Raw genomic sequence first — 24,169 nt, forward strand, 5'->3', positions numbered from 1 at the left:
GGAACGAGATGAAAACAGACAAAATGGCCGCCGCAGAATTACCGGTGATTTCTACGGATTTCTGCAGACAAAAACAGTAGTTCTAGTTGAGAGAACTAGTAGAGAAGCTAGTACAAATTGTGCAAAATAACAGGAATCACCGGTGATTCGCCAGCCGGGCAGGTAAGGCAGTATTGTGTACCCACCCAGCACAAAAGTTAGGCGCCATTGGCGACCGGGCGGCCATTAATTTGCACCCCTGAGAAACAATATCAGAATAAAAATGTGGTAGGGTGAGTGTTCATCAGACTGCATCGGTTCTCTGGGTGTTTTCTACATTCAGACAGCAAACAACACGACTAGACTGTGATCCAATGAAGTACAGGTATCTTCACACCCACCTCACGATGAAGGCAAAAAAAAAATGCCAGATGGTGAAGTGGGTGTAAAAATTATCAAAATCGCACTTTTTCTTTCCATCAAAATTTCCCAGGCTCAGGGACGAGCAGGAATACATCATGTGCAGAATGCATTGGGAGACATTGTTTTCCCAGCACATGAATTGTAAGAACATGAGGAATTATGGAACAAGTCAAGATGATTGATTTTGTATGATTGAAACCTTGAATCTAGAATATAGAATCAGTATAGAATAAAGTGTTACTTTTGTACTGTAATCAAATTGACTGTCAGTAAAATCTCTTTTGACAGTCTTTTGATCTCCATAGTGATGTAGATGATATACAAGCAAGATAAAATGGTATCTTACTAAATCTTATGTGCTATATCTCATTGAAATATATATATATATATATATATATATATATATATATATATATATATATATATATATATATATATACATATATACATATATACATATATATATATATATACATACATATCCAAATTAGTATTTCCAATGTTTAAATGAAACTGCTCTGCTGCTCAAGAGGACGACGCTTTGCTGCTGGTGCCTATTGTCTGGTGGTAATTAAATAACTCCTGAAAGGCAATTGCAACAGACACCTTGTTGTCCTTGTTGTCAGACGTCCAAGAACCAGGACAAAGACATGTAGCAAGCTCCACACTTAGCAAAATGAAAATGCTTTTGATTGGTGGAGCTGGTGCTTCTTGGTCACAAAGCCTCTGAATGTTTATCACAGCAACATTCTTGGGGCTTGAAGCTAAGCCTTTTGATCTGCGGGCTTGTAGCCAAACCTAGGTCAACTTACTCATGCAGAAAGCAAAAAACATCTTTCTTTTTATGCATTTTGTTATGTGGGCCTATATTTGTCAGGAATCAAGTTTAATTGGATGACAATTTTTCTTACTGTCACACTGATAGACAATAAATCTGGGAGCAGAGAATGGTTATGTAAATGAGAAAGGTTGGAAATTAATTATTCAACGTTAGCATTTGGTATTGTTTAAACTGTTTCGAGAAATTCCGTAATATTTTTTAACAATGTTGTCAAATTTTCTTGTTTCCAAATGAACATCCTGCAATCAGAGTGGTCCAGGAGCAATGTCAAGTTCTACAGCTCGACAAATCACACTGCTGGAATGTCAGGACCCCTCTCACCATGGGGAGTTCGCTGAGCTGGCAGTCCCGAGAAAGACTCCTGTGTAGCCCGCCCTGTGACTACAATGATAGACTTTGTTATATTAATTAACAGGAGTAATTAAACATGAATGTGAAGCCCAGCAACAACACACCAGTGTGCTTTGATCTGTGTTGTAGTGATGAACAAGTGATACGCATGATAATGTTTGCATGTGATATTAATCAGAAAAGTGATTTTCACACTTGTTTACAAGATTGGTTGTCAAATACATAAACATGGGGAAGAGTTGTAGTACAGCAGATAAGCTCTCATATTTTATTTAACAAATTGTGCATTTTATGAGAAAAGCATGAAATTTCTAGCATAGTTAGGTCATACCATAATGTTTATTTTCGGATGTGGAAGGAAGTCAGATTTGACCTCTGAGGGGACAGTGAGAGGTCAAATCCAAGATGGCCACCAGTCCACCGGGTCTAATGTTCAAACGTGCTTAATTTTGGAACCAAACAGTGTAGAAAAACATTTAAGGTGTCATTTCCAACTAAATTGTGAATGCCCATTCATTTGGTGATACTTTTGAGATCGCCAGAACCCAAGGACATGCATTTAGATCTAGGTCAATGTCAAATTAGTGGGGCAACTTAGCTAAATATAGCATAACAATTGTGCATTCTGTGAGAAAAGCACCAAATTTGACACACTAGTAGCCTATCATATTATGAACAGATTTGGATATTGGGCCATCTCAAATTTTTGATGGCAGTGGAAAATGGCTGCCACAGCCATCAGCGGCTGAATTTGAGATGGCGCAATATCCAAATCTGTTCATATGATAGGCTACTTGTGTGCCAAATTTGGTGCTTTCCTCACAAAATGCACAACTGTTATGCTAAGTTGCCCCACTAAATTACGTTAAAAACTTTTGGACATTCTTTTACTTATACATTTATTTTAGCTTGGACACTGGATTAGACCTATACAATAACAGTGAAACTTTGCTTCCATTTTGACACTATTAGCACTACATATCCACATATTTCTACCAAATTTCATAACAACTTCCTTTGAAATATCATTTCTATCCGGCAAACTAGTACGGATCAATGTAGCTCACAATAACTATCAATCTTCCCACTCATACTAATTTTCGAATTCTCACTATCCACAATTTCCGAATATCCTATTGGTAATGATCAAAGTCTAACAGTATCCAGAACAGAAGCACAGTGCAGTGCACTTGAGTGTAGCTTTGGCACACTTGCAGCATCCAGTGCACCCTTTCTTGCAGCGACAGCAGATCAATTCATGGCATGATTTTAATGCTTCAGGAAGAGTGGTTCAAAGCGGCTGCCACCCAGTTGTTTCCCTTGTCCAGCCCCAGTCAGATGGCTCTGGCATCTCTGGATCCAGGAGCAATGCCTGGTTCGAACAGTTGGCCTGGTAGCAAGTGTACTTGATGTGCTGCTTGAGTGCTGCCTGGGTTGAAGGAATGTTCTATAGAGTTCTAGACTTCTGTGTGAAGAGCTGTTTCCTGGCATCATTCACTTCCGTACTCTCACTGGTTCGGTCGTACGTCGGCACCACAAATCGCTCTAGCAGTAACATTGATCCTTCACTGACGTCACTTGGCATGCATATGAGTTCATTGAAAACATCATTCACCTCTGGGAAAGACTTCCAAGTTTCCCAGGCAGTCTTCTTTCCTCTGCCAGCGAATGCAGATACAGTGTCACACCCGGTGAAAGTGTGAAGGACTGGGAGAGTCAGACACTGTGTTGGATTCATTGTGGCAACCATTTCGTGAACAGCTATGTACCGAAAGCTTGACCCGACACCAAAGGCAACCCACAGCTCATCAGGAGCTGTCTTTTTTTGTATACCTTGTCGAGGCTCGTATGAGAGCAAACACACAACGCACATCAAGGGGGGCATGAGACAGGAGGGGAGGGAGTGGGAAGGACAAAATAGTGGGGAAGAGACATTTGGAGATCTGTGAAAGGGAGAGGGATGGGACGGGGAACATGGGGAATAGAAGATGGACATTACAGGGACTTTCAGGAAGGAAAGCAGGGAATTTGAAGGAGGTGGGCTTGGGTGGATTATCGGGAATAGAAAAGATCGAGGATTTGGATGGGGGATGATAAGAGGTGGTGGTGAACAGCTGTTTTGAAGGCCTGGAGGGAAGAATGGGAATGAAGAGTGAGGGAGTTTATTCCAAAGGTGGGAAAAAAGAGGAATGAAAGAGTGAAGGTGAGCAGAGATTCATGATTTTGGTAGTTTTACCAGAAGGGGGTTGTTGGCGGACCTTGAGCGCCCAGCGGAAATGTGGTGGGGAAAATCACAGAGAGCAGGGGGGTGGGGGGGCAAGGCTGGAGAGGAGACGGTAGAAGACAGAAAGACCACCTACCAACCTGTGGTGATGGAGTGAGAGGCCCAAAGACTCAGCCTCATAGCGGGAGATGCCAATGATCTGAAATGCCTTGGTTTCGACAGCGTGAAGCCGAGAAAGGTGGGAGGCAGGAGCACCAGCCCAGAGGGGAGAGCAGTACTCAATCAGGCTGCGGCCAACAGCTTTGTAAGTGGTCAGGAGCTCAGGTGGGCCGAGGAAGGACCTTGCATGGTGGAGGATTCCCAGTTGGCAACTGGCTTTGGAGGCGAGGTTTGAAATGTGGCTTTCCCAGGAAAGGTCATGGCAGATAGTGAGACCCAGAAGCTGGAATGAAAGCACTTCTTCCACAGGATTGTTCAGAAAGTGGATGGGGGGGGGGGTTCTAAATGGTCCTTTCGGAGAGACATAGTGAGAGTGTGAGATTTGTCCGGATTGAAAGACATGTTCCAGGTGTTGGACCAGTTTGTGATTTTATCCAGATCAGCAGTGAGCGAAGAAGCTGTTGCTTGCCGGTCTGAGGGATGACTGATGGTACGGCAGAGGATTGAGTCGTCAGCAAAGAGATATAGAGTGTTCTCCAGAGAGTAGGAGAGATCATTGATGAAAACCAGAAAAAGAACAGGGCCCAGAACGCTACCTTGAAGAACTCCAGCCTGGACAGGAAGGGGGATGAAATTTAGGGCCACACGTTGAATGCGACAGGAGAGGAAGTCTGCGAGCCATGAGTGGAGATGGCCTTGGATACCACAGGAAGAGAGTTTGGTGAGCAGGGCAGGGTGCCAGACTGTGTCAAAAGCACGTGATATATCCAGGGATATGGCTCGGATTTCCTGTCTGGCATTGAGTGCTTCCATCCATTGTTGGGAGAGCAGAAGCAGCATATCCAGGGTAGAGTGACCTGGTCTGAAACCAAATTGATGATGAGAAATCAACCCATTGGAGAAGAGGAAGGATTTGATGGCTGAAGCAATGATGGATTCCATAACCTTGCTGATGATTGGGAGAAGGCTGGTTGGTCTGTTGTTGCAGGGATCTGTTTTTGCACCTTTTTTATGCAGGGCAGTGATGTTTGCTGATTTCCAGGCAGATGGCCTTGAGAAAATGAGAGGGTGAATAGAACAGAGAGAGAGTGAGCAAGAGCAGAAGAGCAGGCTTTGAGGACACGTGGGCTGATGCCGTCTGGACCGGTTGCAGAATCTGAGTCGAGGTTTGACAGCAAGCTCTCCACCTTGTCAGGAGAAAAGGACACAGAGTCCAGGGACAGTTGGGTGTGACTGGGTAAGGTGGGTAGAGAAAGTGATGGGTTTTGGATACAAGATTTAGCTGCAAACACCGAGTTTAGGCATTCAGCTTTTTCATATGCGGTATCAGCAGTGCTGCCATTTGAAGTAAGGGAGGGGATGGAGGGGGAACATACACCAGAAACAGATTTGATTAAACGCCACCAGGATTTTGAAGAGGGAGAGAGGTTTGAGAGTTCAGACTTGAGATGAGAAAGATGTTTTCTGGCTCTCCTGAGTGTAGACAAACACTTGTTCCGAGCTTTATGGAAGGAACTGAGATTGCCCTCAGTTGGGTTTGCTTTCCATGAGGCAAAGGCAAGTTGTTTCAGGACAACTGCCACACCACAAGCTTCAGTGAACCAAGGGCGGGAGGAAGGGTAGGATAACTGAAGACGAGAGGGGATAAATCTGTGCATGAGGGAGAGCAAGTTTCTTTGAAAGAATTCCCAGGAAGAGTTGATGTTGGAGAAAGTAGAGATAGGAGACCAGTCTATAGGTTTGAGGGCTGCTTGGAGACCCTGCCAGTCGGCTTGAGTGAAATGCCAGATTCGACGGCGGTGAGGTGGTTCTGTGATAATAGCCAGAGAGATGTCCACTTTGACAAGGACGTGGTCAGAAGAACCGATTGGAGCGAAGGAAGAGCAGCAGATATTGTCAGGGAAATTTGTCAAAATCAGATCCAGAAGAGATGGAGTACCATTGGTTGAGATCCGGGTAGGGAAGCTGACCGATTGAGTTCGTCCGAATGAGTCACAGAAAGCTTTTGCTGAGGTGCCATGACAGGTGAGAGAGGTACCCACACCTAGCCAACTGGCATGATGACAATTTAAGTCGCCACATATGAGGAAGAGAGAGTTTGGATGAGAAGATAGAAGTTGGTCCATGTTTTCAGATAGTGAGTTGTAGATGGAGTCATCACTGTTAGGTGGACGGTACAGTACACATATAAACATGAAGTGGGAGTTGAGGGGAAGCCGTAGCCAGAGGTATTCCTGGGGGTGTGGGGGAGTGAGAGCAGTGCATGGAGAGTGAGGAATAGAGTCTTTGATGAAGAGAGCAACACCTCCATCAGAACGAGGCTCAGGTCTGTCATACCGGAAGAGGGAGTAACCGGGGAGAGATACTTGGGAGTCAGACACGTCTTGGGGGAGGAAAGTTTCTGTTCGGCAGATTATGTCTGGTTTGTCAGTGGCAACCTTTATGGAAAGATCTGAAAGGTTTGAGTGAAGGCCCTGGATATTTGAGGTCCATAGTTTTCATGAAGAGGTAGGGGAGGAGTCTTTGGGTGCAGGGGGTGGGGAGGAGGGGATGACAAGGGACAAGGGGGGCCGGTAAGGAGTGTTGTTGAAAGAGTGTGGGGAATTGCAGAATAGCTGGGGGAGGGGGCCGAATGAGGAGGAGAAAAGGCTCTGTGGTGCTGGGGGAGAGGGGGGGACAAGAGAGGGGCAAGAAGGCAGTTGAGGATTTGAGGTGGTGGAGTGAAGAGATGGACGTGAGAGGGCAGTGGAAGGAGGCAGCTTTGTGGATGGGAGGGGGGAGTTTTTGAGAGAGGTGAGAGGGAGGCTTGGAGGGAGAAGAGTGGGATGGTTGCTTTGAGAGTGAGGGGTGAGAGGAGTGAGTTGGCACTGAAGTTGGAAAAAAGAATGGTTGATGGAAAGCGAACATTCATAGCAAACTGGGGTTTTAAAAAGTTTTAGGTCAGTTATGCGATTAAACACGTTTTTTGATGGATACAATAAAGGTGAATTCAGAGAATGGAGAGAAGAAACGCTGTAGCAGTTGGATTTTTTTGGCAAGGTATAGGAAAGGTCGAATTGAGAGCAGTCTGTTTAAATAGCAGAAGAGTAGTGCATTCTAATACAGTAAAGAGTACCACACATGTGAAAGAGGAACATGAAGCATTATAAGAGATAGTTTTTGTTATTATTTTTAATGTTTGAGAGAGTTTTCAACAGATTATGTCATGGAAGTGTTGTAGAAAAAAAAAAATCGAGGAAGAAGAGGAAGAAGAAGAGGAGATGAAGAAGAAGAAGAATCAGTGAAAGGTAGCGGGTTTTTTTAAGATAAAGAGTGATTAGTTGGGATGGGGGACGTTAAGAAAGTGGGAAAGATAGAAATTGAAGATAATGGGGAGAAAAAACAAATAAACACGATCGTCTTGCTGAATGAAGCCACAGCCAGTACCACCACATCAGTATCAATGGTATGTTTGGTCACATTCTTACACCCCTTTTGCACAGCATCTGCTACATGCAGAAGTAGACGAGTGTCGGCCTCCTCTTGCGAACTGGGGCAAGGCGGGCCAAGTATGACTCAGCAGGAGAGCAGAGGACTCCACTTCCATATGTTGCATACAGTTCCTTGCCCTCTGCAAGAGGAAGATGAACAGCTTCACGTGACAGGAAAGCAAACAATTCAGTTTTGTTCTCATTGCATCGAAGGAAGTCCTTCCATTTCTTTGGCATCATAGTAGAAGGAGCCACCCTTTTCCTGGCACCCTTTCCCCTCTTCTGTCTGGTTGAGGCTTTTAGGCTGGCAGGTAGGTACACATCCCAGACAAGGTTGATGTGGCTGCTTTTCTCAAGTTGAGCAGAGATGTATGGTGCAAACACTCTTTCTCCATACTCTTGAAATGTTCTTGATGTTCCAGGATTTAGCATTTGAACCACAGCTGCACCATCGAGAATTGTTGCATCAGCCACAGGCGCACTATTGTTTTCGAGCAGATCTGATTCCAGGCAGCGAAGTAGATCTGCTTTAACCCCAATCCACATTTTTCCTCCAGTTGACAGAGCTGGTGGGGCTGCATGGTTTTCATGGAAGAAGAAATTGTCCATGTTTTCATCTCGTGTTTGACAGATGTACAGCCTCGAAAAGAGACCACAGGCACTCTTCAGTGCTGCCAGCTTTGCCTTCTGTTTTGACTTAATCTTGATTATTTTCAGATATCAGCATACTTGGGAAACTTCAGTCTTGACCTTGACCTCAATGTATGACCTCTTCTGGCAACCTGTAAATGAACATCAAATATATGGGCATCTGAAGATTCGTTTAAAATGACATCTCCTACATGAGACACCACTGGGGGTTAATTTACAAATTTCAACTGATTGCTTATTTTTGGTCAATTTTTACCTTGACCTTGATCTAAATGCATTTCCTTTAATGCTGGCGATCTCAAACATATCATCAAATGAATGGGCATCCCCAATTTAGTTGGAAATGACACCTTAAATGTTTTTCTACACTGTTTCATTCCAAAAAGCACATTTGAACATTAGACCAGGTGGGCTGGCGCCATCTTGGATTTGACCTGTCACGGTCCTCAGAGGTCAAATCTGACTTCCCTCCACATCTGAAAATAAACCTTATGGCATTCACTAACTATGTCAGAAAATTCATGGTTTTCTCATAAAACGCACAATTATTGTGCTTATCCGCTGTACTATTGGTAACTAGTGGAGGTTGTGTACACAGTGACTGAGTAAATTACTTTCAGACTCAGCTCATCAAAAATTATGGTATTCTCAATTGCAATGCATTATGGTATTCGAACCTTCAGGTTTCTTTTGGTCATAATTAATGGGTTAATTATGGACTAGGTTTCTTTGGTCTTTGAGTTGTATTGAGAGGTTTTTCTTTGTGATGATCTTATTTTGCTTATCTTGTCAACAGGTTAAGTTTGTTTTGAAATTATTTGAATTTGGATTCGTTATCAGTTGAAGGTTTATGAAAGAATTTTTATACAACCTCGTTTGTGCTTGATCAATTTTGGAAGCCCGTTAGTCATCCGACGTTCAGTTTAATATCAAATTTTGTTTTGGAATCACAAATTGAGAAACATTTATCATATCTTCTTCTTCTTCTTTCGGCTGCTCCCGTTAGGGGTCGCCACAGCGGATCATCCGTACGATCCGCATAGTGATTTGGCACAGGTTTTACGCTGGATGCCCTTCCTGACGCAACCCTGGTCGCCTCTTACGACACAGGGATATGGTACACCTATTTTAACCGGGGTATACACCGGCCCAGTATACTGGTACTCATTTCGCCGACCTCGGAAGGATGACAGGCTGAGTCAACCCCCTGGTGTATTAATTCAGTGGCCCAACGGGGCTTGAACTCAGGACCTTTTGGATCCCAAGCCGCTGCCCTAACCACTGCGCCAACACCAGGCTCAGAAACATTTATCATATAAATCTCTTAGTCCTAATTTAAATGTATTGGGGTCATCAAGTCACAGAGTATTCTCCCAATTTGTTTTTCTTCTAACTACTTCCTGAATGGATCAAAATTTGCGGAGTAATTACAGCCCGCACCATTAAAACCAGGAACTTTCATTCCTCTTTTTCCCCACCTTTGGAATAAACTCCCTCACTCTATTCAATCCCATTCTTCCCTCCAGGCCTTAAAAACAGCTGTTCACCACCACCTCTTATCATTCCCCATCCAGATCCTCAATCTTTTCTACCCCCAATAATCCACCCAAGCCCACCTCCTTCAAATTCCCTGCTTTCCTTCCTGAAAGTCCTGTAATGTCCATCTTCTATTCCCCATGTTCCCCGTCCCATCCCTCTTCCTTCCACAGATCTCCTAATGTCTTTGTTCCCCACTGTTTTTTTTTTTTTTTTTTTTTTTTTGTATACCTTGGTCGAGGCTCGTATGAGAGCTAACACACAACTCACAGCAAGGAGGCATGAGACAAGAGGGGCGGGAGTGGAAGGGACAAAACATTGGGGAACAGACACAGGTGAACTGTGGAAGGGAGAGGGATGGGGATGGGACGGGGAACATGGCGAGGGGAAGATGGACATTAAAGGGACTTTCAGGAAGGAAAGCAGGAGAATTGAAGGAAGTGGGCTTGGGTGGATTATCGGGGGTAGAAAAGATCGAGGATTTGGATGGGGGAAGATAAGAGGTGGTGGTGAACAGCTGTTTTGAAAGCCTGAAGGGAAGAATGGGAAAGAATAGAGTGAGGAAGTTTATTCCAAAGGCGGGAAAAAAGAGGAATGAAAGAGTGAAGATGAGCAGTGATTCGTGTGTTTGGTAGTTTTACCAGAAGGGGGTTGTTGGCGGACCTTGAGCGCCCTGTGGAAATGTGGTTGGGACAAATCGCAGAGAGAGCAGGGGGGCAAGGCTGGAGAGGAGTCGGTAGAAGACAGAAAGACCACCGACCAACCTGCGGTGATTGAGTGAGAGGCCCAAAGACTCAGCTTCATTGCGGGAGATGCCAATGATCTTAAAAGCCCTGGTTTCGACAGCGTGAAGTCGAGAAAGGTGGGAGGCAGGAGCACCAGCCCAGAGGGGAGAGCAGTACTCCATCAGGCTACGGACAAAAGCTTTGTAAGTGGTCAGGAGCTCAAGAGGGCCGAGGAAGGACTTTGCACGACGGAGGATTCCCAGTCGGCGACTGGCTTTTGAGGCAAGGTTGGAAATGTGACTTTCCCAGGAAAGGTCATGGCAGATAGTGAGACCCAGAAGCTTGAAAGAAAAGACTTCTTCCAGAGGATTGTTGAGAAAGTGGATGGGGGGGTTTTGTAAACGGTCCTTTCGAAGAGACATAGTGAGAGTGTGAGATTTGTCTGGATTGAAAGACATGTTCCACGTGTTGGACCAGTTTGTGATTTTATCCAGATCTGCAGTGAGCGAAGAAGCTGCTGCTTGCCGGTCTGAGGGATGACAGATGGTACGGCAGAGGGTTGAGTCATCGGCAAAGAGAAATAGAGGATTTTCCAGAGAGTCCGAGAGATCATTGATGAAAACCAGAAAAAGAACAGGGCCCAGAACGCTACCTTGAGGAACTCCAGCCTGCACAGGAAGAGGGGATGAAAGAACTCCATTTAGGGCCACACGTTGACTGCGACAGGAGAGGAAGTCTGCGAGCCATGAGTGGAGATGGCCTTGAATACCATGGGCAGAGAGTTTGGTGAGTAGGGCAGGGTGCCAGACTGTGTCAAAAGCACGTGATATGTCCAGGGATACGGCTCGGATTTCCTGTCTGGCATTGAGGACCTCCATCCATTGATGGGAGAGCAGTAGCAGCATATCTAGGGTAGAGTGACCTGGTCTGAAACCAAATTGATGATTGGAAATCAAGCCATTGGAGAAGAGGAAGGATTTCATGTCTGAAGCGATGATGGATTCCATAACCTTGCTGATGATTGGGAGAAGGCTGATTGGTCTGTAGTTACAGGGATCTGTTTTTGCACCTTTTTTATGCAGGGCAGTGATGTTAGCAGATTTCCAAGCAGATGGCAGATGACCTTGGGAAAATGAGAGGGTGAATAGAACAGAGAGAGGGTGAGCAAGAGCAGAAGAGCAGGCTTTGAGGACACGTGGGCTGATGCCGTCTGGACCGGTTGCAGAATCTGACTCGAGGTTTGAAAGCAAGCTCTCCACCTTGTCAGGAGAAAAGGATACAGAGTCCAGGGACAGTTGGGTGCGACTGGGTAAAGTGTGGGTAGAGATAGTGATGGGTTTGGGACACAAGATTTAGCTGCAAAACACCGAGTTTAGACATTCAGCTTTATCACGTGTGGAATCAGCAGTGCGGCCATTTGAGGTAAGGGAGGGGATGGAGGGAGAACATACACCAGAAACAGATTTGATTAAACGCCACCAGGATTTTGAGGAGGGAGAGAGGTTTGAGAGTTCAGACTTGAGATGAGAAAGATGTTGTTTTCTGGCTCTCCTGAGGGTAGCTACACACTTGTTCCGAGCTTTGTGGAAAGAACTGAGATTGCCCTCAGTTGGGTTTGCTTTCCATGAGGCAAAGGCAAGTTGTTTCAGGACAACTGCCTCGCCACAAGCTTCAGTAAACCAAGGGCGGGAGGAAGGGTAAGACAACTGAACACGAGAGGGGATAAATCTGTGGTATGAGGGAGAGCAAGTTTCTTTGAAAGAATTCCCAGGATGAGTTGATGTTTGAGAAAGTAGTGATAGGAGACCAGTCTGTAAGTTTGATGGCTGCTCGGAGACCCTGCCAGTCGGCTTGAGTGAAATGCCAGACTCGACGGCGGTGAGGTGGTTCTCTGATAACAGCCAGAGAGATGTCCACTTTAATAAGGACGTGGTCAGAAGAACCAATTGGAGCGAAGGAAGAGCAGCAGATATTGTCAGGGAAATTTGTCAAAATCAGATCCAGAAGAGATGGAGTACCATTGGTTGAGATCCGGGTCGGGAAGTTGACCGATTGAGTCAGTCCCAATGAGTCACAGAAAGCTTTTGCTGATGTCCCATGGCAGGTGAGAGAGGTACCCACACCTAGCCAACTGGCGTGATGACAATTGAAGTCGCCACATAAGAGGAAGAGAGAGTTTGGATGAGAAGATAGAAGATGGTCCATGTTTTCGGAGAGTGAGGTGTAGATGGAGTCATCACTGTTCGGTGGACGGTACAGTACACATATAAACATGAGGTGGGAGTGGAGGGGAAGCCGAAGCCAGAGGTATTCCTGGGGGTGTGGGGGAGTGAGAGCAGTGCAGGGAGAGTGAGGAATAGAGTCTTTGATGAAGAGAGCAACACCTCCACCAGGACGAGGCTCAGGTCTATCATACCGTAAGAGGGAGTAACCAGGGAGAGATACTTGGGAGTCAGACACGTCTTGGGAGAGGAAAGTTTCTGTTAGGCAGATAATGTCTGGTTTGTCAGTGGAAACCTGCATGGAAAAATCTGAAAGGTTTGAGCGAAGGCCCCGGATATTTGAGGTCCACACTTTTAATGAAGAGGTAGGGGAGGAGGCTTTTGGTGCAGGAGGTGGAGGGGGCGGGGGAGGGTCGGACGAGGGACGAGGTGGGGAGGTAAGGAGGGTTGCTGAAGGAGTGTGGGGTATTGCAGAATAGCGAGGGGAGGGGGCCGAATGAGGAGGAGAAAAGGCTCTGTGGTGCTGTGAGAGAGGGGGACAAGAGACAAGGAAGATGGCAGTTGAGGATTTGAGGAGGTGGAGTGAAGAGATGGAGGTGAGAGGGCAGTGGAGGGAGGCAGGTTGGTGGATGAGAGGGGGGCAACTTGGAGAAGGAAGAGTGAGGGGGCTGAAAGGTGGGAGAAAGGTGAGGGGGAATTTTTGAGAGAGGTGAGAGGGAGGCTTGGAGGGAGAAGAGTGGGATGGTTGCTTTGAGAGTGAGAGTGAGGGGTGAGGGGGTGAGTTGGCACTGAAGTTGGAAAAAAAGAATGGTTGATGGAAAGCGAGCATCCATGGCAAACTGTGGTTTTTAAAAGTTTTAGGTCAGAGATGCGATTTAACACAATTCTTGATGGATGCAATGAAGGCGAATTCAGAGAATGGAGAGAAGAAGCGCTGTAATAGTTGGATTTTTTAGGCAAGGAATGAAGGAGAGGTCGAAATGAGAGCAGTCTGTTAAAATAGCAGAAGAGTAGTGCATTGTGAAACAGTAAAGAGTACCACATGTGTGAGAGAGGAAGATGAAGCATTATAAGATCGTTTTTGTTGTTAAAATTAATGTATGAGAGAGTTCAACAGATTAGGTCATGGAAGTGTAAAAAAAAAAAAAAAATCGAGGAAGACGAGGAGGAAGTTAAGAGGAAGAAGAAGTAGCAGAATCGGGAGAAGGTTGTTGTTGTTGTTGTTGGGTTTTTTTTTTTTTTTTTTTTTTGAGATAAGAAAGAGATTAGTTGGGAGAATGGGGGATATTTGGAAAGTGGGGAGGATGAAAATTGAAGGTAATGGGGAGGATAGAAATTGAAGGTAATGGGGAGAAAAAACAAACAAACAAAAAAAAAAAACGATCGAACACCAAGTGGAACCGGTAGGCCTCAAGCCTAGGACTCGGCCTCAAGCACCAGGTGAGAACGTCGACATAAATACTCACAAAATAGCACGATTTTTGAAACAAAACCGAACTAGGAACACACATTAACATGTAGGTGAGAAAATTAAACAGTTAAAACGGGACAAATAACAACCGGAACTTAACTTTGAGAATGTCAGCAGGGAGCCCCGAAGGAGACCTCTTGCCGCTCAAAACCGGAACCGGAAGTTTTGGCCTTCCCACTCCCGCTCCTCTTGTCTCATGCCCCCCTTGCTGTGAGTTGTGTGTTAGCTCTCACGAGCCTCGATAAGGTATACAAAAAAAATTTAGAACACATGTAAATAATTATCAGTTATATCACAGTTAGGTACACTGCTAGTTATTGGTGACTTGTATTGATTGATTGATGTATTGTCAATCACTGTACCTATGGACAATGTGACATGGATTGATCTATCATCCCAAGCCCACCACTCTAGCACAGATTGGTCAATATTATATAGTAGGAATCATAAGCTTACTGAAAGTGAAAATCAATATATGAAGAAAATCAGCATGGTATTTATATTAATAATAATGCAGAAATACAAAGGATAGCAAGACCAAACAGCAATTATGAAATCAATTTATGGTATTAGGAATTGTATCATGTATTGTAATTGTATTGCTCTCACTGATTAGTAGCTGGTACTGGCCTTACTGTAATTTAAGTAAAATGCTTCAATATTTTGTGGAAAGACAAACAAAAGATAAAACAGAATCATGCCTAGCGCAGAAGGCATTAGAGAAATGAATGTGAACTAGATCAGTGCAAGAATTATATAATTGAAAATCGTGTAACGACACGATTAAAATAATACCCATTCTTTTTGTGTACTGATCAATTGGACAGGTTTGTGATTTTTGATTAAGTGGTACTTCGTGTATGTTTACATACCCATTTCCCATTTCAAAATTTGCAACGAAGTAAGCGGGGTATTTCTAACACTGACTTGGCCTTATGACCATCTTTCCTCAGTACGGAAGTGCTAAGTTAGCTGAAAAATAAATAAAAAATGGCAATTGCTCTGGAACTGCTTGTGAATGAAACTGTGGATTGTTTAGCAGACATGAATGTTAACATGATTGCAATGTTAAAATGGTAACTATGCAAAATTGAATCGTTTTGGATTTGGTACTTGCTTCAAAAGGGGGGAGCCTGTCCTCTTGTTGGATTTAAATGTTGTATTTATAGCTCAGACAAATTAAAATACACTGAATAAGAAGAAGAAGAAGCTGTGCTGAACATTATAATGTGGATGCATTCAAGATATTAAGTAGAGGATCAAGTATAATGTATCTCTGAATACTAGAAGTGACATTTATCTATTCCACGGACCCCATGTTATGTCGGCAAAAAGATTTTGTCCACTCGCTTTGCTTATTTGTGCAAAGAAGAGGAACACCAACTTGTCTCATGATCACGGCTGGTAATGAAGAAGATTCTACAACAGCCTCAGCGGCTCTGCCTCAGACTCTGCAACCTCCAATTGGAGAGCTGAACACTGAACAGGCTCCTCCCACCTAGACCATTGGGAGGTGACGATGATGCATCAGTAGAGAACGTCCAATCAGAATTGACTTTGTTGATAGGTGTCTATGAGACTGTTCTTCAACATGTGTGTGTATATATATATATATATATATATATATATATATATATATATATATATATATATATATATATATATATATATATATATATATATATATATATATATATATATATATCCAAATTAGTATTTCCAATGTTTAAATGAAACTGCTCTGCTGCTCAAGAGAGGACGCTTTGCTGCTGGCACCTATTATCTGGTGGTAATTAAATAACTCCTGAAAGGCTATTGCAACAGACGCCTTGTTGTCCAAGGACAATTACATGACAGCATAAAACGGAATGTCGTATTTTGAGAACCTGGTTACTCAATGATGAATGGAAGGTATGATCAAAGTAATAGGCTTGTGTCTCCATTCACTCGGCCTCTTCATATTTTGTCTTAACTTTGTTAAGACACCCTCTCCTTTTCACGGCCGACCTCGTATTCCCATACTGGAAATCATGACCTGAGGGTGTCTATCCCCAATTCCCTCCCAAAGTGGCTATGTCTGCAGTTCCCTTTCTCACGCTTGTCCCCCCTCCCCCCCCCCCAATTCATCCTTGCCAGATGTTTAGCTCTCCCATGTCTTTTGCTGTACAAAATAGTATAAAGGCAATTGCTCTGTGCATTTTGAGCAGAAAAGGATAGTGTTTGTTATTGCTTGTCTTGTTATCCTTTTTCCCATGTGCATGCTTGTTATTTGTATTTGATGTGTGCTGTTAATAAATGGTTTCAGATCCTGAAAGAGAAGAACTGAATTTCTTCCACACATCCATAGGCAAAAGGCACTATATAAAAAAAATTCTTATTATTATCTGAGCATCAACAATCCCAGTGATATAAAGTAGATAAAGCAATTGACTGAATCAATGTGATGTTCGTTGAGCATAGGCATGATGAGATAAATGGCCTCCTCCTATATCCAAATTCGATGAATTGGAAGTACAGGGTGGACAATAAATACCTGACGCATTTTAAACTTGTGAAAAGTTCTAAAAAAATGTTAATGTTTATATTCTTTTCATTTTAGATCATGAAGGACCCTTGCAAGATTTACTAAGATGGTGGAGTGGACAAATATCGAGAGAACAAGGATCCTGGAACTGTACTTTAAGTGTGGTTCAATCAATCAGGCTCAAAGAGACTTTGAAAGAATTTACAATGTCAACTAATGTACTTCCAGGAACATAAAACTCTCATTTGACAAAATACTTGTGAAACCGCAAGTGCACGATTTGTAAGAGATGTGAAACCGCAAGTGCACGCCTCCTCCAGGACGAACTACAAGTGTTCATACACCTGACATGCATGAGGTTGAACAGCCTAGTCCTCGCCGTTTGACAATAAAACTGTCACAGGCATCTACATACATATTTGAGACGTGTGTGTGTGTGTGTGTGTGTGTGTGTGTGTGTGTGTGTGTGTGTGTGTGTGTGTGTGTGTGTGTGTGTGTGTGTGTGTGTGTGTGTGTGTGTGTGTGTGTGTGTGTGTGTGTGTGTGTGTATTCTGATTTGCCGGCCACACCTTTTGACTCACGAGGATCAAACTTGCCATGAAACCTGTTCATTCCCTTCTAGTGGGGCAGATAACAGCAGCTTTTGAGAGGAATCATGCAAATGATAATACAAGCATCAAATTTGGCACATTTGTTCTCCAGGGGATTCCAATCAAATCTGCCTGATTGACCATTTGAAAATCCAAATTTTGAAAAATTCAAAAAAAAAAAAATTCAAAAAACTCAAGATCACGAATCAATGTTGGATGCTGGCTGAGATTGGTGAATGTTTCAGAAACATCATCAAAGACGTTCCAAGTCTGCCATGCAGTTTTCTTCCCTTTACCGTGGAAGGCAGACATGACGTCACATCCATTGAACGCATGGAAGTATGGGATCCCTCCAGATTTCTCAGGCTCTATTGCAGAAACTACCTCATGGACTGGAATCCATCACGCCTTGGCTCCTTGGCCAAAGGCAATCCACATGTTCTCAAGACCTAGTTTCTGAAAGGATGGCAGTGCAGATATTGCTATGACTAGTACATCCGTGTCATTAGCCTTATGATAATGGACTTGCTACCATCCGTCGTTGCATCCCTGGCGTGTACAAATATTCGAGTGTCAGCTTCTTCATGACAACATGGAGACACAGCATCCAGTGACTTCCTTGTGTTGCTAATGGCATCTTCTCCTTTTGTGACAATGACTGTGCTTGTCGTCTGTGCTTCACACATCTTTTCTGCAAGGAAGTGAAACAGCTCAGTCTTGTTGCCGTCATCTCGAAGAAAGGTTCTCCAGTTACTTGGGGTCTTACTGGTCCCTGTCACTCTTCTTCCGACTCCTTGCCCCCTTTTCGACCTTACCTCGGACTTCAGACTTGACTTCTTGTACACATCAAACACTACGTCCACCCTCTCGTACCTGGCACCATAGGATTCCACCTTTGGGATGATGTCTTCTTTTGCATAGTCATCAAATATCTTTGAAGTGCGTGGAGGTAGGGCATTGATAAGTGCTAAGCCATCAATGATGACTGCATCTCCCCTTGGTTCTCTGTCTGAGATGTTCAGTTGCGCTTCAAGAATTTCAGCCAGCTGTGACTTCAAATTTTTTTTTTCTCAAATTTTCAAAATTTGGGCTTTCAAATGGCCAATCGGGCAGATTTGATCAGAAAGGCCTGCAGAACAGAAATGCCAAATTTGATGCTTGCATCATAATTTGCACGATTTTTCTACTATCTACTACACTATTCAGGAGGTTTTGCACTATAAACCACCCCCTCCCCCGACCTTCCCCTTCCCCAACCCCTCCTCACCCACCCCAACCACCACCATGTGTTTGCTTCCATTTACCAGGTGCACCCTTTCATAGATGGAGCTCACTCACACTTGGCATAAAGAGTGCCCACTCCCCCAGGAAAACTCTTGCCATAACCCCCACCCCATTACCTCCTGACTGTGTGTGTTTTTTTTTTACCAGTCACATCCTTTGACACATTAGTCAGGTTCACTATGTTTTTTCGTTCAAAATTTTTGGAGATTAGCAAAACTACACATTTTTGGAATCGTCAGAGCATGGGGAATCCAAAATTTAATGTTGGCATTTGCGTAGACACCTGCATGGCTGCCATTTTGGATTTTAAAAATGCCCGCCATAAAATACATAATTTGCACTATCTCGGCTTCTCGTCAACCGAGAAATATAATTAAATAGGCTAATCCTATGTTTTCTGGGTCAAGAAAACCACTGGTGGCATCATTAGACTTGCTTCACTTTTAGGAGTTTTTATCTCTCCAGAGGTCGGTGATACCAGGGGCATAGAAACGCCACCGAGTGATACAAAAAAATATTCTGCTCACATCTTCCGACCTATAAACTCTTCATTCAATATGCCTATTCCATGTTTCCAGAGACAAGGAATCCACTTGTAGTGTATTAGCTAGACTCCTAATTATTCAAACACGTGATTCATTTTCAGGAAATATGTATCATGGCAGCAGTTCTGTTCATCTGACTAACACTGGATGTTGTTTTATACTTTCAGGGCATGATGATGGAATAAAGCCTTGATGACAACAACTCCGAGGAGCCTGTCGACTGGAAACTATGCATCTTCTTTCAGGAGTCGAACACTAGTAAAGGGGCAGTTGTTCTGAATCCCAGGACCGAATCCTACCAGAAACTACTTCATATGGTGACAGAGAGAGCCTGCGAACATGATGGACAATTTTTTGCAATTCAAAGATGTCTCCAAGGATGTACCAAAGAAATGCTGCTCGACAAGGAAACAACATGGCATCGAAGCCGCCATTCTTCTGCCACAAACCAGACAGTTACAGCGAGCCAGAGACCGCTTCAAACATTCGATGTCCTCAGGACGGTATGCCGTAAAAAAACAAAAAAAACATGGCTGTAAAAGATCAAGCTCAGAAATGGAAGCCGATACACCAGGAACATAAATGCCATTCACAAGATCTGCGACAAAACCTTTGTCAAAAGTCCAGTACTTCTGTCAATCGGATAACGGTCAAGCTCTCTTCACAGTTAGAACCGGGAACTCTGGGAAGGCACTCAGGCAAGCAGTATAAATTTCCCAAGATCCAGTGTTGATGACAAGATTAAGCAATGCAATATCGTCATGTGATGCCATGCAATAGATGTCAGATATCACAAGCTGTGCTGGATACAACATGTGTTCCATGTCCTCAGGGATCATACCAGTGACAAAGCCAAATCCATGACGGCAGACCTGCCCCTGCAGATGTCATGCTTGATCAAGTTGATCGATCTTGTTGACATACAAACTCAAAATAAAGCATATCTCCCCATGGACGTCACAGCAAAAACATACATCTCCATGCTTGGGTGTAGTGAGGAGGCACAGAAGCACACCCCAACGCTGACAAAACAATGGCTGAAGGATAATATTCTTCAAGATTTACCAAGTGTAAAGTCCGTGAGGCAGAAAGACAGACGAAAGCCATCAGTTCTTTACTGCCCTGAAGCCTGTGAAGAAGATATGGTCCACACATCTATGATACAAGACCATGCGAGTGAAATGGACAATACAAATATGTTATATAAGACAGCTAAGCTAATACGCAGAAGTATTGCGAACCTCACTGATGAGAAGAAACAGTCAGACACAGTTACCATATCAGTGTTTTCCATCCATAGGGCTCACTTGGGCAGCCGCCTAAGTCAATTTCTGGCCGCCCAACTGCTTTAAAAAAAATGAAATAAAAAAAAGATTTAAAAATAAGATTTTTAATATTTATGGTGAAGATACATACATGCTAAATATAAGATATGTTGTAAGTGATAATTTTTTTTACAAAATTGAAAATGCCAAGATACTAATTTGTGTCTCTACTTGCATGCTCAGAATGCCCCAGAATGCACCTACGAGAATGTAAAATTGATAAATTTCCTGGGGGAGAACCCCCGGACCCCCCGACAGCTAAAGGGGGAGACCCCCCTCTCCCACTCCCCCACCCCCACGCACCCACTCATCGTGGCCGCAAAATTATACATGTTGGCAGTTTTACCCGTCATTTTAAAACCCAGGGAAAACCCTGCCATATTGAGCACGGCAGAAGACGTTTTACCAGAGTTGTTCAGCCTTATACCTTGGATTTTGGTCGGACCCGAAGAGGAGTTGCAAACAGAGATGAGGCGCAGGACAGTGGATCAAACAGCACTGACATTAAGCCAGAACATCATGTATGCTTTCAAAACCAAAAGGCTGGTGCAACACCGATGCAAGCAGGCAACAGACACATTCTGGACACAACATGCCCAAGAAAATCCATCAGGAACTACGAGTTTACTCTGACTCCCAGGGCATTGTTTGCCCCAGATAGATCCATCCTTCCATGTACTGACAAGTCGAAGCTCATGCACTGCCTGGAAAAGCTAGAAAAAAACCAATGAAACCCATCAGAATGCACAAGCACCAGCATCTGAGGAACATGTTTGTGAAGCAGAAACATCTTCAGCACCCTCTGAGAGTCCAAAAATTGCCATTGTGGATGGAATGGTGCTCGTCCAACAGATGGCAAAGAAACCTGGGACAATCAGCACAGTCAAAGATCTTGGCCAGCACTTAAATGACAGGCTCCTGGTGTTAACAGCAGCTTTCGACGAGGTTATTCTGGCCTTTGACACCAACAAAGCTGACTCGGTGAAGCAGAAAACAAGGGAGAAATGACAAGGCAAACATCCCATTCAGTACCAGATTGGTGACAACACAAACATTAAACACATACTCATGGAACACTTCCTATCTCACGAAAAGACGAAAGCCGATCTAACGGAATATCACACAAGCAGTACTCAAGAATAATGCAAAAGTTAGTCATCACATCAGCATCAGGCCGCACAAGAAGCAACCGCGACATGCAGTTTGAAGATAACAATGAGGAGGCTGATACATTGATGATCTGCTTCGCAGCACCTGCATCACATCACAGCAGCTGCTTTGCAGCAGCTAACAGCTTGGTTTTTAATAAGGCTCACTTGGCTGTGCATGGATGGGTTCGAGGGAAGAGAAGTAGCAGCTGAAATGTGAATCCTATCAAGGTTCCTCATGAGGAGTTCCTTTTTGCATTTTGCTTGTTTAGGTTCTTTCTCATTATGCCAATGCAGGATTGTACCTATTTGGTCTTCCATTTGATTTGTTTTGAATTTATTTTCATCCCATTCTGAATTCAATTGAATAATATTCAATTCTCTTGCTCACCCTCTCTCTGTTCTATTCACCCTCTCATTTGCTCAAGGTCATCTGCCATCTGCTTCGAAACCAGCAAACAATACTGCCCTGCATAAAAAAAAGATGCAAAAACAGATCCGTGCAACTACAGTCCAATCAGCCTTCTCCCAATCTTTAGCAAGGTTATGGAATCCATCATCGCTTCAGACCTTAAATCCTTCCTCTTCTCCGATGGCTTGATTTCCGATCATCAATTGAGTTTCAGACCAGGTCACCCTACCCTGGATATGCTGCTTCTGCTCTCCGAACAATGGATGGAGGTCCTCAATGCCGGACATGAAATCAGAGCTATATCCCAAGACATATCGTGTGCTTTTGACACAGTCTGGCACCCTGCCCTACTCACCAAACTCTCTTCCTATGGTATCCAAGGCCATATCCACTCATGGCTCACAGACTTCCTCTCCTGTCGCAACCAACGTGTGGCCCTAAATGGAGTTCTCTCATCACCTCTTCCTGTCCAGGCTGCAATTCCTCAAGGCAGCGTTCTGGACCCTGTTCTTTTTCTGGTTTTCATCAATGACCACTCCGACTCTTTGGAAAATCCTCTTTATCTCTTTGATGATGACTCCACCCTCTACCGAACCATCTGTCATCCCTCAGACCGGCAAGCAGCAGCTTCTTCAGTCTCTGAAGATCTGGGTAAAACCACAAACTGGTCCAACACGTGGAGCATGCCTTTCAATACTGACAAATCTCACACTCTCACTATGTCTCTCCGAAAGGACTGTTTAGAAAATCCCCCCATCCACTTTCTCAACAATCCTCTGAAAAAGTCCTTTCATTCAAGCTTCTGGCTCTCACTAATCTGACATGATCTTTCCTGGGAAAGCCACATTTCCAAGCTGTCCTCCAAAGCCAGTCGCCGACTGGGAACACTCTGTCGTGCAAAGTCCTTCCTCAGCCCACCTGAGCTCCTGACCACATACAGAGTTTTTGTCCGCAGCCTCATGGAGTACTCCTCTCCCCTCTGGGCAGGTGCTCCTGCCCCTCACCTTTCTTGGCTTCACGCTGTGAAAACCAAGGCATTTAGGATCATTGATATCTCCCGCCTGGTGTTGGCTTAATGGTTAGGATGGTGGGCTTGGGATCTGAGGGTCTTGAGTTCAAATCCCACTCAGCTGTTGAATTAATACCAGGTGGGGTTAACTCGGCCTGTCATCCTTCCGAGGTCGGCAAAATCAGTGCCAGCATGCTGGTTCATTGTGTCGGAGTCGCGACCCATCCGGGGTTGTGCCCAATAGCCAAGGAGACTGCTTAGGTAGCACTAACGCTCTGCACAGAGTATGGTCGCAATGGATGGATGGTATCTCCCGCGATGAGGCTGAGTCTTTTGGCCTTTCACCACAGGAAGGTCAGTGGTCTGTCTGTCTTCTACCGTTTCCTCTTCGGTCTCGCCCCCCCCTGCTCTATCTGCGATATGTACACCCCCTATCTGCGATTATGTAACCCCCCCCCATATTTCCGCAGGGCACTCAAGGTCTGCCAACAACCCCCTTCTGGTAAAACAATCTTCTGGTAAAAACCTTTTTTTACCCTTCTGGTAAAAAAAACCAAAATCACAAATCACTGCTCACCTTCACTCTTTTATTCCTCTTTTTTCCCACCTTTGGAATAAACTCCGACACTCTCTTCAATCCCATTCTTCCCTCTAGGCCGTCAAAACAGCCGTTCACCACCACCTCTTATCTTCCCCCATCCAAACCCTCGATCTTTTCTACCTCCATTAATCCACCCAAAACCCACCCCCTTCAAATTCTCTGCTTTCCTTCCTGAAAATCCCTGTGGTGTCCATCTTGTATACCCCATGTCCCCCGCCCCATCCCTCTCCCTTCCACAGATCTCCTGATGTCTGTTTCTCTCCGTTTTGTCCTTCCCTCTCCCCTCATGCCCCCCCCCCAGCTGTGCATTGTGTGTTAGCTCTCATGAGCCTTGACAATGTATACAAAAAATAATAATAATAATAATAATAATTTAAAAAACGTCATGGGTCAGGGTCAGGGTCAGGTGTCCAATCAAAGCAGGGTTTCTTCAAAGCAGGACGTTTTGGTACCATGTCATCACTGCCAGCAGTTATAAAGTGGCAGTTATGATTATGCATTTCATTAATTACGTAACACACCAGTACACAAATGCTACACAAAACGACACAAAACAATTTCTATTGAGGGTCTGCAATCATTTAGTGCTCTTTTTTTGTTATAATGTGATGGCACACATAAATTCTGGGCTGGAGGACTAATCTTCTTGGATACTTCTGGTGGCACAGGGAAGACTCCT

At 44.2% G+C, this 24,169-nt stretch overlaps 1 protein-coding gene and 1 pseudogene across 1 annotated transcript in view; one reads left to right on the forward strand and one right to left on the reverse strand.

The window, feature by feature from the left end:
• LOC147012527 (uncharacterized) overlaps positions 1–24,169 on the reverse strand; it is a 202,139-nt gene that overhangs the window by 172,213 nt on the left and 5,757 nt on the right. The gene's annotated exons all lie outside the window — the stretch shown is intronic.
• LOC147012528 (uncharacterized) lies at positions 15,953–20,953 on the forward strand (annotated as a pseudogene).

Source organism: Eptatretus burgeri, chromosome 14 (genome assembly GCF_056783735.1).
Source record: "Eptatretus burgeri isolate ZD-2024b chromosome 14, Ebu_testis_v1, whole genome shotgun sequence".
Taxonomy (NCBI): domain Eukaryota; kingdom Metazoa; phylum Chordata; class Myxini; order Myxiniformes; family Myxinidae; genus Eptatretus; species Eptatretus burgeri.